Below are 13,356 nucleotides of genomic sequence, written 5' to 3'. Positions count from 1 at the left end.
TAGCCATTTTTTATTGAATGGATTACTGATTATAAAGAAATGTAGAGGTCTATCTTATAATTAAATCTAGAATGCAGGCTATCTTACTAATTCGTACATGTATACAGTTGAATCGCTATTTATAATATTAGGTACGAAAATTTGCCTTGCCGTAGTTTCAGCCATTAGTTAAGTTACGCCGTCAATGATGCGTTCCGAATTACTTTGAAGGTTATTTTGAGTTATAACGAACAAAATTGTATGCCAAGGAAAACCGTGCAAACAATATTGATGTTCTAGCATGATTTTTTAGGATACTCTAATTCTTAATTGAAAGTCTAAATTTGCAAGTAGATTTCAGACTAAGCAACAAGAAAAAAAGCTACATGCTACAATTTTTATGTTGGTCAAAAAAATTAAACTGAAGCCGCTCATATTACTTTTTGGTCCGATGCATTCAGTTCCTGTTCTCCTAGGAATCCCCAGTCGAGCATGTCCCCAACAATATGATGAAGTATTTTGAGGGTATGAGCTAGACCAGTTTTTTTATGGTTCAAAATTCAGCTTTAAGTTCAGGCATGTGAAATTGGTGTCAGGCTTGGAAAATTTTCTATCTGGTTGCCAGCATGGGTTAGTTGAAATCTGAATTTTGTACACTGCACACATACTCAAATACGTTTAAAGTTATACGTTTATGATTCATGACCATCAGATACCAATAAACAATTGTAGCATTTTGTCAGCTCCTGTGTTCATACTAAACTGAGGAAGGCAGAACAGATTCTTCTAGCTGCTTTACCAGTCTGTTTTTGCCTTTTAATGATACCGAGCAAAGTGAAGGTCATAGACCACCAAGTCAGAAAGGTACCTGGAATTCACTGGGTTAAAGTAATGTTTGGCTGTTCTGGCTGGTCAGTCGTGTAAACAAACCTACTCATACAGTGACTTTCCTTTTTTCAAAACTGAAATTTTTAACCGCATTTACTTCGTTTCATTATACATTTTGACAAAATTTGCTACTGTTTTATTTTCATTAAAAAAAGTTTTATTTAAAGTGGTATTATGCGCATCTTACTGCACATAGTGTGTTTTGGGCGAATGTTCTATAAACGCAATTTTCGGTTACTGTACATTAAAATGTGTTAAATCAACGATGATGCTGCATAAGCATTTGAAATTGATGCTTTAGAAATAAAGAAATGGACTAATAAAATAATAGTTATTTTCTTCAATCTTCTACGAAGTGATCTCCCTTACCTATAGGTAAAGATTTCTGAAGTTGAAGGGAAGCAACTCATTCGTGCAGTTCGACTTTTCTTAAAATGACCGCCCCAGTCCAAATAAGAAAAGTCATATTTGGAAAGTTATTATTTCGTACAGGTAACAAGAATAGTTTAGTATATTGGGTTAAAAGCTATAATTTTCTACACCCTGTTTACACACACATTTATTTCAGCCAGATTTTTACTTGAAAAATGTCCATAATTTCACTTTAACAAACTTCTCCCGCCATGCCAATGATATAATTGGGGTCATCTTATTGGCATGAAAATTGACAAACTGCGAAACGGATATTAGCTCTTAGACCTTTGAAATTTCAAAACAGCTGGTTGTCCATGTTTTCTTAATTTGCTCCCTTTTCACTATTTTCAGGCATCTTGGTCTATTATACAGAGTATTGTTGTACTGCTCCAAAGTGCTTGTTGACAGACTGAAACCACTTGCTTGCGGCTCATAAGGTATTTCTATCATTCTGTTTCTTTATTATGTAGTTGCAGCTGTGGGAAGCAGTTTCAATCATTCAAAAAGTATGATATACTGTATACAAATTAGTATTTGTGTGAACAGATTTTTGCGATTGAGTCAGTGCATAGAATCAAATACCAAGGAACATTAGGCATAAAAAAAATTGTCCGTTTCCTGTATCCTGACCTACCATAAATTTTTGGCCCGACCCTAAATGGACGGTCCGTCCGTCCGCCTTTGTCTTTGAGAACATTTTTTTCAACTTTTTGATAAAAAGTTGCAAAACTGCACTTTTTATGCTTTAAACATGGACAGTGATGTTATAAATCAACTTACTGATGCTCTAGAGGCATAACCCCCCCTATTTGTATTCATTTTTTGACACAAAAATAATTTCCAAAAAGTCTCCCTAAAAATAATTTCAAAAAATCCAAAGAAAAAGTTTTTCCGACCTACCTACCCTAATTTATTTTAGCATGTTACTGGAAACAAATTTTTTTTAGACCTTAGTAAAGACTCCATTTCATTTTCTTGATGATAAAGCATTTCTGGACAAAACCATAAAATTTAATACATGTATGCAAATTTAAACAATTATTAGCTCAATCACCTGTCACAGGGTGACAACATGAGTTGACCCGTCCCTAGATTTGCCACCTTATGCCACTGGTTGCCACTTATTTCCATGGTAAAAGGGTGGAAATAGGTGGCATTAGCTGGCATTTGGTGTAATTCAACTCTTCTTTCCACATAAGTGGTAAATTTGCCACCAAATGCCACTTTATTTTGGTGGCATTTAGGTGGCATAAGGTGTAAATTTGAACATAGTTTTTCTTTATGGTGGCAAAAAGGTGGAATCTGGTGGAAAGTAGAACATAGCTTTTTTCATGGTGGAAATTGAGTGGCGTTAAGTGGAAATACGGACTTAGAAAATTTTCTTGGTGGCAAATAGGTGGAAAAAAACTTAGAATTTTTTGTGATGTTTGATTTAAAAGCATTGGATTACCATGTACAAAAATCTTTACATGGACTTAGGGTGGAATCAAGGTATAATGGACTCTTAATTTCAAACTTCAGGCCTAATTGACACGGACCCTGACTTTGCTCCACATTGAAAACAGCTCGTAGAACACAAAATGCCCCCTCCCCCACCCTTGATGCATTCAGTAACTGTACAAGAAACAGAAATCATTTGGTCACTGTGCACTGGATGTTTGATGTACTGACCTCAAATCAATAATTATGGGTCATTTACAAGTCAAAAGTGACTTCTGTATCAAATGTGATCTTAGACCAAAGCATTCTCTAGTTATTGGGCAAAAAATGTTCTAGTGTTCTAGGTCAGTGTGACCTAGACCTTTGACCAATTGACGTCAGACCTCAGAATCAATAGGGGTCATCTGCTGGTCACAGTCAACCTCCCTATTTAGTTTCATGATCCTAGGTCTAAGAGTTCTCAAGTTAATATCCGGAAACAGTTTAACTGTACCTGGTCACTGTGAACTTGACCTTTGACCCACTGAACTCAAAATCTATAGGGGTTATCTGGTAGTTATGACCAACCTTCCCATTCACTTTCATAATCCTAGGCCCAAGAGTACTAGAGTTATCATCTGGAAACTGCTTAACTGTTCCAGGTCACTGTGATCTTGACCTTTGACCTACTGGCCCAAAGTCAATAGAGGTCACTGCTGGTCATGTCCAACCTCCATATAAAGTTTCATGATCATAGGCCCAAGTGTTCTTGAGTTATCATTTGGAAACCGATTGGTCTACATACCGAACAACCGACAGACTGACAGACGGACTGACCGACATCTGCAAAACAGTATAACCAGGCTCATTCTTCAAAGGGTTTCGTTAAAATGAGAATAAGTCTACGCTGTCTCCAGCTGGACAGAAATAATATTCAGAGTGGTATATAGAAAATTTGAACTTTGGTTATTTTGTGAGACAGAATATTTATGATTATTTATTATATCTTTGTATTATATTCAATGTAAATATTAATAAGTCACCTTTTCAATTAACAATTCTGAAAGACAGAAAAAGGTGGAAAATAGGTGGCAACTAGTGGAAATTGGCTGTACTGTCCGAATCTGAAAAGATCATTTTTGAATGTTTCTACAGCATATTATTTCTGCATGAGTGAAAGTTGGTTAAAGATAAGATTAATGAAAGATCAAGTTACAATCTCCCACACAAATGTATAGAAACAGCCCCAGGTGGAATTTGGGTCAGTTAAAATTCATTTATGCAGGCAAACATCAGGTCAGATGCAAAGAAATAGTTCTTGCCATTTCTCTTCATTAATTGAAAAAAAAGAAGTGTATATAAAAAGGATGCTTTTACAATAGCTTTTCAACATAAGTATTTGACACCTTCTTTAGCTGACCAAAATAGTGTATGTGTGGTATCAATTTATCTGTGTAGTAATACCAAAATTTGAAAACTGGCATCTGATGAGTCAGTCAGGGAGAAAATGGAAACACATTGTGAGAGGTAACAATATTATTCTGTTTATTTTTTTAAAAATTATTACTGGTTTTAACATTGTCTTACTTACTAAATCTTAACAAATACTTGAATTGAAACAACATTTACAAAAGAGCTTGAAATTAAAATCAACAAATCTCCTTTTATGTCTTGGGAAGTTTGGCAGATGGATAAATCCCAGATAAATTTTCTGGAATATAGCTCAATCATGTTTATAACAGTGCTTGTAAAATTGTATCATTTTGTAATTATTTACATTATTGATTAGCACTTAGGGTACAATATGTACTTTAAACTGTTCATACCAGGAACCTTCTGTGAAAAAAGTGCAACTTTGTGACATGATTTGCCTGCCTGACTGTATACCTGAGCAGCATACAGCTTATTACTGCATGAAAGAAACATATCAAGATCATTCTGAATCAGGTAAATATTATATATTTTTATAAAAGCTAACGTTTAAATAACCCGTAATTTTACCTATCTCTTTTAAAGAAATTCATCAATAATTATTAATAGAATTTTCTGGCATATTATATGAGAAATGTTAATTATAAATGTGATGAAAAACCCAACTGCCATTATTATCTTTTGCCAAAGGCAGAGGGATATTATTTTTGGTGTTGTCCTTTCTGTTCATCTGTCCGTCAGATTAACTGAAAATGCTAGTAATTGGAAAATTATTTTAGCAGCTTAGTCTATAGAATCACTAAACCTCATGTAATTATTATAAGCTCATTAACGCAATTGTTTACCTAATAAAAGAAGTATTTCCGCTTGATTTAGTAAAAAATAGGGATATTTCCTGTATTTATTAATGGATGTTCATGAAACTTTATAAAAATGTAGATCACTACAGGACAGCATTGCATGTGCAATTTCCGTCAGGATCACTTCTGTAACCAGAGTTATTGCCCTTTAATTGTTTTTCAATCCATAAATTTCTACATAACAAGTACATTGATAGATATTCATGAAATTTGACACAAGTGTAAATCGCTTTGGAGCAATGGGGCTTCCACACCATTCATCAAATCTCAAGTTTTTGCATTGTTATTGCACTTTTATTGATTCAAGATGCATGTATTCCCATAAAACAATGTATCCTTTTGAGTAAATAGAATTTTTTCTACAATGTAGATTTTGATGAAATTTCTCACAGTTTTAATAAAGATGTGGCATATTATTTGACAAAGATTAAGTTTGTAGAGTTTGTTTTTATGTCATTGAGTTAGTTCAGTCTTTTGATTTCATATTTCCTAGAGGAAATTAACAATTTTCTGCTAAATTATCAGGGGTCAAATTTAACAATAGTTTGTACTAGCTGAAATTAGCTAGTGCCCTTTTTGATCACTAGCTAAAATGAAAAGCTACCGGCTAAAGTTAATAATATTTAATTACTCTATTAATATTTTACTGGCCAAAACTTACTGATTGATCTCTGTTAGTAGCCAGTCTCAAACAAAAATATTTTCTATTAGCTTAAAATAGCTTGTGCCATTTTTGTTGAACAATAAAATATCATAAACATAAATGATAACATTCCTTTCATGAAGAAAAATGTGTACCTTCAAAACAATTAAACTTTATTACAGCTCTGAAGACATTTGCTTGTTATATTATTGACTAGCTGAAATTAGCTAGTACATTTCAAACCTACTAGCTATTTTAAAATTCCACTAGCATTTAGCTGGTATGCTTGTCTAAATTTGAACCCTGAATTATTCAGAATGTTAGAAAAAATATATCTTTTAATAGATGTTTGGTTTTCTGTTACAGATTGTGTGCTAGAAAATGGCCTTACATCCAAAGGAGCGAAATTTGGAGACTTAAGCCATCCTGGAATATGAAAAAACAAGGCTGCATTGACAACATCCTGATCCTGGTGTTCAGATCTTTTGTGATTTCTTGTGAAGGGTCTTTGATTTTTGCATAAAAATAACAAGAGTGCAAGAATGTCACAATATACGCCCGTCACAGCAAATTTCTTTACTCTAGCACCTGTATTTGCAAATGGAATTTTAATTTTGTGGTTGTTTAGTAATAACTAAGTGTTTTGTTTTCTAAGTCCACAAAAAAAACTCCTTACCAGGTAGAGATACCTTAAAATACACCTAAAATTGGAAAGTAACATCTACGTTGTACCAAAGGAAAAAATGGTCTTGGTTTTTCCTACAGTCAGTTATAAAAAAGTTACAATATAAGTTATTTTTAGTAACAACTAAGGGAAGTTAATCTTAAAAAAAAAAAAAAAAAAAAAAAAAAAATTGTAAGTCCCTCAAAAAATCTTTACCAGGTAGAGATGGTCAAAATACACCTCAAAATTGGATGTAGCATGCATGTTGTACTACAGAAAAGTGGTCTCGATTTTTCCCTACGACTAGTAATGAAAAAGTTACAATATAAGCTATTTATAGTACAACAAAGGGAAGTAATTCTAAAGAAGGGAATGCGCATGACACTTCGTCTCATGATGGTGTATAATTGTGTCAAGTTACATCAAAATCCCTCCATGCATGAAGAAGAAATGCTTCGGACAAAGTCATTCTTGTATCTGACCCTTTTGGGCCTCTAAGTGTGACCTTGACCTTGACCTAGGGACCCGGTTCTTGCGCATGACACTACGTCTCGTGGTGGTATACATTTGTGCCAAGTATATCAAAATCCCTCTATGCATGAAGAAGAAAAGCTCCGGACAAGGTTTTCATTCTTGTATCCTTTGACCTCTAAGTGTGACCTTGACCTTAGACCTAGAGACTGGTTCTTGCGCATGACACTCCGCCTCATGGTGGGTGAACATTTGCGCCAAGTTATATCAAAATCCCTCTATGCATGAAGAAGAAATGCTCCGGACAAAGTTTTCATTCTTGTATCCTTTGACCTCTAAGTGAGACCTTGACCTTAGACCTAGGGACCTGGTTCTTGCGCATGACACTCCTTCTCATGATGATGAACAATTGTGCCAACTTTCATCAAAATCCCTCTATGCATGAAGAAGATATGCTCCGGACAAAGTCATTCTTGAATTTGACCTTTGACCTCTAAGTGTGACCTTGACCTTAGACCTAGGGACCTGGTTCTTGCGCATGACACTCCGTCTCATGATGATGAACAACTGTGCCAAGTTTCAACAAAATCCCTTCATGCATGTAGAAGATATGCTCCGGACAAGGTCTGTGGACGCCGCCCGCCCGCCCGCCCGCCAGGGGCGTTCCCATAATACGTCCCGTTTTTCAAACGGGCGTATAAAAAATATATTAATATAATTTGATTTTTGCTTACAACTGATTTTTTTTTAGATCCAGCAGGTGCAGCCGATTTCCACTGGTTGCCACTTATTTTCCACCTATTGCCAGCTATTTGGTGGCATTTAGTGGAAAATAGGACTGCCACCATAGTGGTGTTTTGGTGAAATTTTGTCCACTTACTGCCACCTTTTAGGTGGCAATTGGTGGAAATAAGTGGCGTTAAGTGGAAAATAGATTTTACACCATTATGGTGGCGTTTTAGTGGTAATTTGTCTAAATACTCCACTTACTGCCACCATGAAGGTGGTAATTGGTGGAAATAAGTGGCAAACATGTTTTCCACCATAATGGTGGCATAATGGTGTAAAACTGTCTAAATACTCCACTTATTGCCACCTAAAGGTGTACACAAGTAGAAAAAGGTGGAATTTAGCGGAAAACAGGTTTGCCACTGTCCTGTTCATTTTTTCACCATTTTGGTGGCATTTTTGGTGGCATTTTGGTGGAAAATTGTCTAAATACTCCACCATTGAAAAGGGTGGCATTATGGTGGCAAATCTAGGGACGGGGATGTCCGTCATGTGCCAACAATTTGTAAAAAATCTTCTTCAGAACCTCTGGGCAGATTTACACCAAACTTCACAGAATGATCTTTGGGTGGTCCTCTTTCAAAATTACCCAAAGAACTTAATTCCATATAGAACTGACCGGAAAGAAAAACTTTGAAAATGATTTCTTGTCAGAAATTGTTAGCTGGCAGGGCTTTTCATCCTTATATGACAGAGGCCTGTATTCGGCCACTTCCCAATCCAAAAATATTGCATTTTTTTCCCAACATCCCAAAATGAAAGGTAACATTTCCCAAAAATCACATCAACAAATGGTTTAATTTGTGACAGGAGGAAGCGGTTCTCAGATATTGATTTTTTAGCTCACCTGTCACAAAGTGACAAGGTGAGCTTTTGTGATAGCGCGTCGTCCGTCGTCCGTCCGTGCGTCGATGAACTTTTGCTTGTGACCACTCTATAGGTCACATTTTTCATGGGATCTTTATGAAAGTTGGTTAGGGTCTCTTTTTATCAATTTACAATATTTGATTTCTGTTTTACAGGTTCACTTCTTGAGAGCAGGCAGCTACAAAATGGAAGGTCAACAAATCCAGTAGACTTGAAAAGCAAGAAAGAAACACCAGAAAATATAAAAAGACAGAAGAACAAGGGAACTTAAAAAAAAAAACTTTTAAGGATAGGAATTCAGGATTTATTTAGAAACTAAATTTATTTTGAGAAGAGCAGTGTTTGACAAAGCTCTGTTACTTTAAGAGATAATGTATTATCACATTGGTTTTGTTATTGTCGAGCCCGCTTGCGGAAGCGAAGACATAGTTGTCCAAATGTCTATTTGGCATATGTGCGTGCGTGCATCCGTCTGTCAGGATTTGTTTGTCCGGACCATAATTTGGACATGCATGGAGCAATCTTGTTTATATATGGTATGAATGTTAACCTCAGTGAGACGGAGTGTCATGCGCAAGCCCCAGGTTCCTATCTCAAAGGTCAAGATCACACTTACAGGTCAAAGGTCAAATTCAAAAATGACTGTCCGGAGCATTTCTTCTTCATGCATGGAGGGATTTTGATGTAACTTGACACAATTGTTCACCATCATGAGATGGAGTGTAATGCGCAAGAACCAGGTCCCTAGGTCTAAGGTCAAGGTCACACTTAGAGGTCAAAGGATACAAGAATGACAACTTTGTCTGGAGCATTTCTTCTTCATGCATGGATGGACTTTGATGTACCGGTAACTTGGCACAAATGTTCACCACCATGAGACGGAGTGTCATACGGAAGAACCAGGTCTCTAGGTCTAAGGTCAAGGTCACACTTAGAGGTCAAAAGTCAGATACAAAAATGACTTTGTCTGGAGCATTTCTTTTTGATGCATAGAGGGATTTTGATGTAACTTGGCACAATTGTTCATCATCATGCGACGGAATGTCATGCAAAAGATCCTAGAATTACTTCCCTTTGTTGTTACTATAAATAGCTTACATTTGTAACTTTTTTATTACTGGTCGTAGGGAAAAATCAAGACTACTTTTCTGTAGTACAACATGCATGTTACATCCAATTTTTAGGTGTATTTTGACCTATCTCTACTGGTGCGGATTTTTGTGTGGACTTAGAATTTTTTTTTAATTTTTTTTTTTTTTAAATTTTTTTTAAAAATTTTACGTTCCTTTGTTGTTACTGTAAATAACTTATATTGTAATTTTTTGCAATCTCTTTTATTTGGCATAAATGTTTGCCTCAATGAGACAAGGAGTGTCATGCACAACTCCCAGTCCTTTTGACAGCTGGCGGGCTTGACATATTGCCCGTGGGTATCTAGTTCTCATATTTTTCATGAGATTTTAAAGAGAATGTTCTGTTATACCCCCATGTAGCAAGCTTGTTTGTCTTTCAGTCAGTAGGTTTTCATGGCTTCCAGGTGATAACTCATGAAAAGCTTGACCGCTTTAAATATTTTTTGTACATAGTTACAGGTCAAGTTCGACTTTGGGGTCAGTAGGTCAAAGGTCAAGATAACTTGCAAACGCTTTGGCCTGGGATCATAGCTTTTGTAACACAGGTGTAACATGATAAAATACAGTTTGTTTGAATTTGAGGTCAATAGATCAAAGGTCAAGGTCATAGTGACCTTGAACAGTTGAGCCGTTTCCGAATGAGAACTTGAGACCTTGAGCCTAGGATGATAAAGTTTGGTACACAGGTGTCACATCATGAAATACAGGTCAAGTTTTATTTTGAGGTCAGTAGGTCAAGGTCACAATAAGGCAAAACAGTGAAATGTTTTTCAGATTATAACTTGAGAATGCTTGTGCCTAGGATCATGAAAATTGTTAGGGAGGTTGATTATGAGCAGCAGGTGACCCCTAATGATGTTGAGGTCACAGGTCAAGGTCACACTGACCCGGTTCTTTAAAATGATGCACGGAGGGGCACATGGGGTCTTCCTCCACCATTAAAACTGGAAAGTCGTCATATGACCTATCCTGTGTCGGTGTGATGTTAAGTTCAACAAAATAAATAACTGTTCTTTAAAACGGGTTTTGGACAATAACTTCAGGATGCTTGGGATGAGAAACACAAAATTTAGTACAAGGTTGGTTTTGACCAGCAGATTACCTGTATTGATTTAGAGTTCCAAAGGTCAGGATGACCCGGAACATTTAAACCTTTTCCATACAACAACTTGAGAACACTTTGGCGGAGGATCATGAAACTATAGAGATTGAATTTGAGGTCATTAGGTCATAGCTCAAGAAAATGCTGCTTTGATATTGGCTTAGTTCTGTGATAAGGCCATATTGTAGAGTATAATTCGTCACTCCTGTGACAACTCTAGCGTTTAGCTCACCTGAGCACAAAGTGCTCAAGGTGAGCTTTTGTGATCGCCCTGTGTCCGTCCGTCGTCAACAATTTGACTGTTAACACTCTAGAGGTCACAATTTTGACCTAATCTTTATGAAACTTGTTACCCTCAATAAAATCTTGGACACATTTGATATTGGGTTATCTTGGATCAAAAACTAGGTCACCAAGTCAAATCAAAGGAAAAGCTTGTTAACACCGTAGAGGTCACATTTAAGGCTATATCTTCATGAAACTTGGTCAGAATGTTAATCTTTATGATCTCAAGGTCCAGTTTGAATCTGGGTTATGTAGGGTCAAAAACTAGGTCACTAGGTCAAATCAAAGGAAAAACTAGTTTACACTCTAGAAGCCAAATTTATGACCATATCTTAATCTTAATGAAACTTTGTCAGAATTTTAATCTTGATGATCTATAGGCCAAGTTAAATCTAGTTCAGGTGGGATTAAAAATTAGGTCACTAGGTCAAATCAAAGGAACAGCTCGTTAACACTCCAGAGGCCACATTTATGACTGCATCTTCATGAAACTTCACCAAAATGTTAATCTTGATGATCTTTCAGTCAAGTTTGAATCTGGGTCATGTGGGGTCAAAAACTAGGTCACCAAGTCAAATCAAAGGAAAAGCTAGTTAACTCTTTAGAGGCTACATTTATGATCATATCTTAATGTAACTTGGTCAGAATGTTGATCTTGATGATCTTTATGTCAATATGTCAGGTGAGCGATACAGGGCCATCATGGCCCCCCTTGTTTATTTGTTCTTGTTGTAAGAGAAATTGTACATTTTAGAATACAGATTACAGCAAGTCACATTTTCTTTATTTTGACAATACTTATTTCAAAGCCTGACAAAAGCATCCAGTACTGTTATTAAAAGTTGTTATTCACAGTTCAGCTATATTTCATGTATGGATAAAACAAGTTGTGTGATCTGTGATCATTATAAATGTGTATACAGATAAAACTTAAACATGCGAACAGTTTATTCAATAAATAAAGTGTAATGCAAGTCTTTTTGATGTGTATATAAAAACAAAATTAGGATTTGTTTTACGAGTAATTTCAGAATTGCAATTAACACAAATAGAAAAAACCAAGCCTGCACAAGAAGGCTAATATGTCTCCCTAGACTGAGCTCTTAACCTGCCGTGGTGCAAATAGATTGTTGATGTGTGTCTGTCTGTTAAGTCTTGTTAAAAGTGAGTTGCAATCTAGTAACTTTTCAGTTTGTATGATTTTTAGCTCACCTGAGCACAGTGTGAGCTGTTGTGATCACCTTAAGTCTGTCATTGTGCTTCTCAACAGTTTGCTTGTTATTAAACACCCTAGTAGACGGGGTTTTTTTTTAAATGTTAAAGGGATGAGTTGAAGTCTGATCGATTCCCGATTGAGACAGTGCCATATTTCATATTAATACTGTACCTTTATTACATTATATAAAATTATGTATATATGTTTTGACCCTGTATTACAATGATTTGTGGACGAGGAGCCATAATTGCTCAAGTATTAAACTATTTTTCTTTCTTTCTTCTTCTTAAGATACCTTTCAGAGTAATGACAACAATTTAAGAATTTGTAATGACCATGGGCACATTGAATTTTATTCTATCATTTAGAAATATTTGACTTCACGACTGGCCGAGGAATTAGTCGTATCTCCATGTTAGTTTTGTAGGCACATGTCGGTTTTGATTAGTATTTATTTTAGGTACATTTATAGGCATTACATATTCAATGGTGCTGGAGGGGTGTCTTCTTTGACAATCTCACGAATACATTTTAGAGTATTTTACTTTATATATTGATTCATTCATGTAGTCTTTGTTCTCAAATTTATTTTGATGGACTTCTGTCTAGTGTTATATAATGGTTAACATTGATTATTCATGACATGATTAGAATAACCCCGTCCCTGTTTGTGCTTTTAACTGCATGGAAACGTTTTCATTCTTTCTACTTCGTATGTTTTATATTTCGATGAAATACCTATTCATTTGCATATAAGCTCGGAAGGAAGAAATTTCTTAATTCTTTCCGAACTAATTACCCAATTTATATGTATATTAACGTCGTCTATAAAGTCAAAATATATTCTTACATGAAACGGGAAGTATCATTTCTCTGTTTGCTTGCTCAGTTATTTTCCCAAAATGTCTAACTGACCTATAACATTCCGAAAAATAACCACAAATTTTACAAATTGAGCTAAATATATGTCACCCTATTCGACTGTAAACAATACGTAACAGGCACATTATGCAAATTGTATCAACAACTTGTATGTATGGTCTTGTATCTATCTGTCAAAACAAGATCTGATTGTAAAAGTATAGGCTCTACGATGACAAAATGTAAAGGAATTGATTTTGCAACACTGAAGTTCAAGAAATCTCTTCTATTTACAGGACGTCTGCTAGATGTTGTAAGCTATATATGTATACAT

The 13,356-nt window shown here is 35.5% G+C and overlaps 1 long non-coding RNA gene across 1 annotated transcript; it reads left to right on the top strand.

The window, feature by feature from the left end:
* Positions 1–295: 295 nt before the first annotated feature.
* Positions 296–11,924, top strand: LOC128548410 (uncharacterized). Its single transcript, XR_008367019.1, has 2 exons — positions 296–1,718; positions 8,581–11,924. It is a non-coding gene; the product is annotated as an uncharacterized LOC128548410 (long non-coding RNA).
* Positions 11,925–13,356: the final 1,432 nt, after the last annotated feature.

The sequence above is a fragment of the Mercenaria mercenaria genome, chromosome 14 (assembly GCF_021730395.1).
Source record: "Mercenaria mercenaria strain notata chromosome 14, MADL_Memer_1, whole genome shotgun sequence".
NCBI lineage: Eukaryota > Metazoa > Mollusca > Bivalvia > Venerida > Veneridae > Mercenaria > Mercenaria mercenaria.
This window is presented reverse-complemented; position numbering and strand designations above follow the sequence as displayed.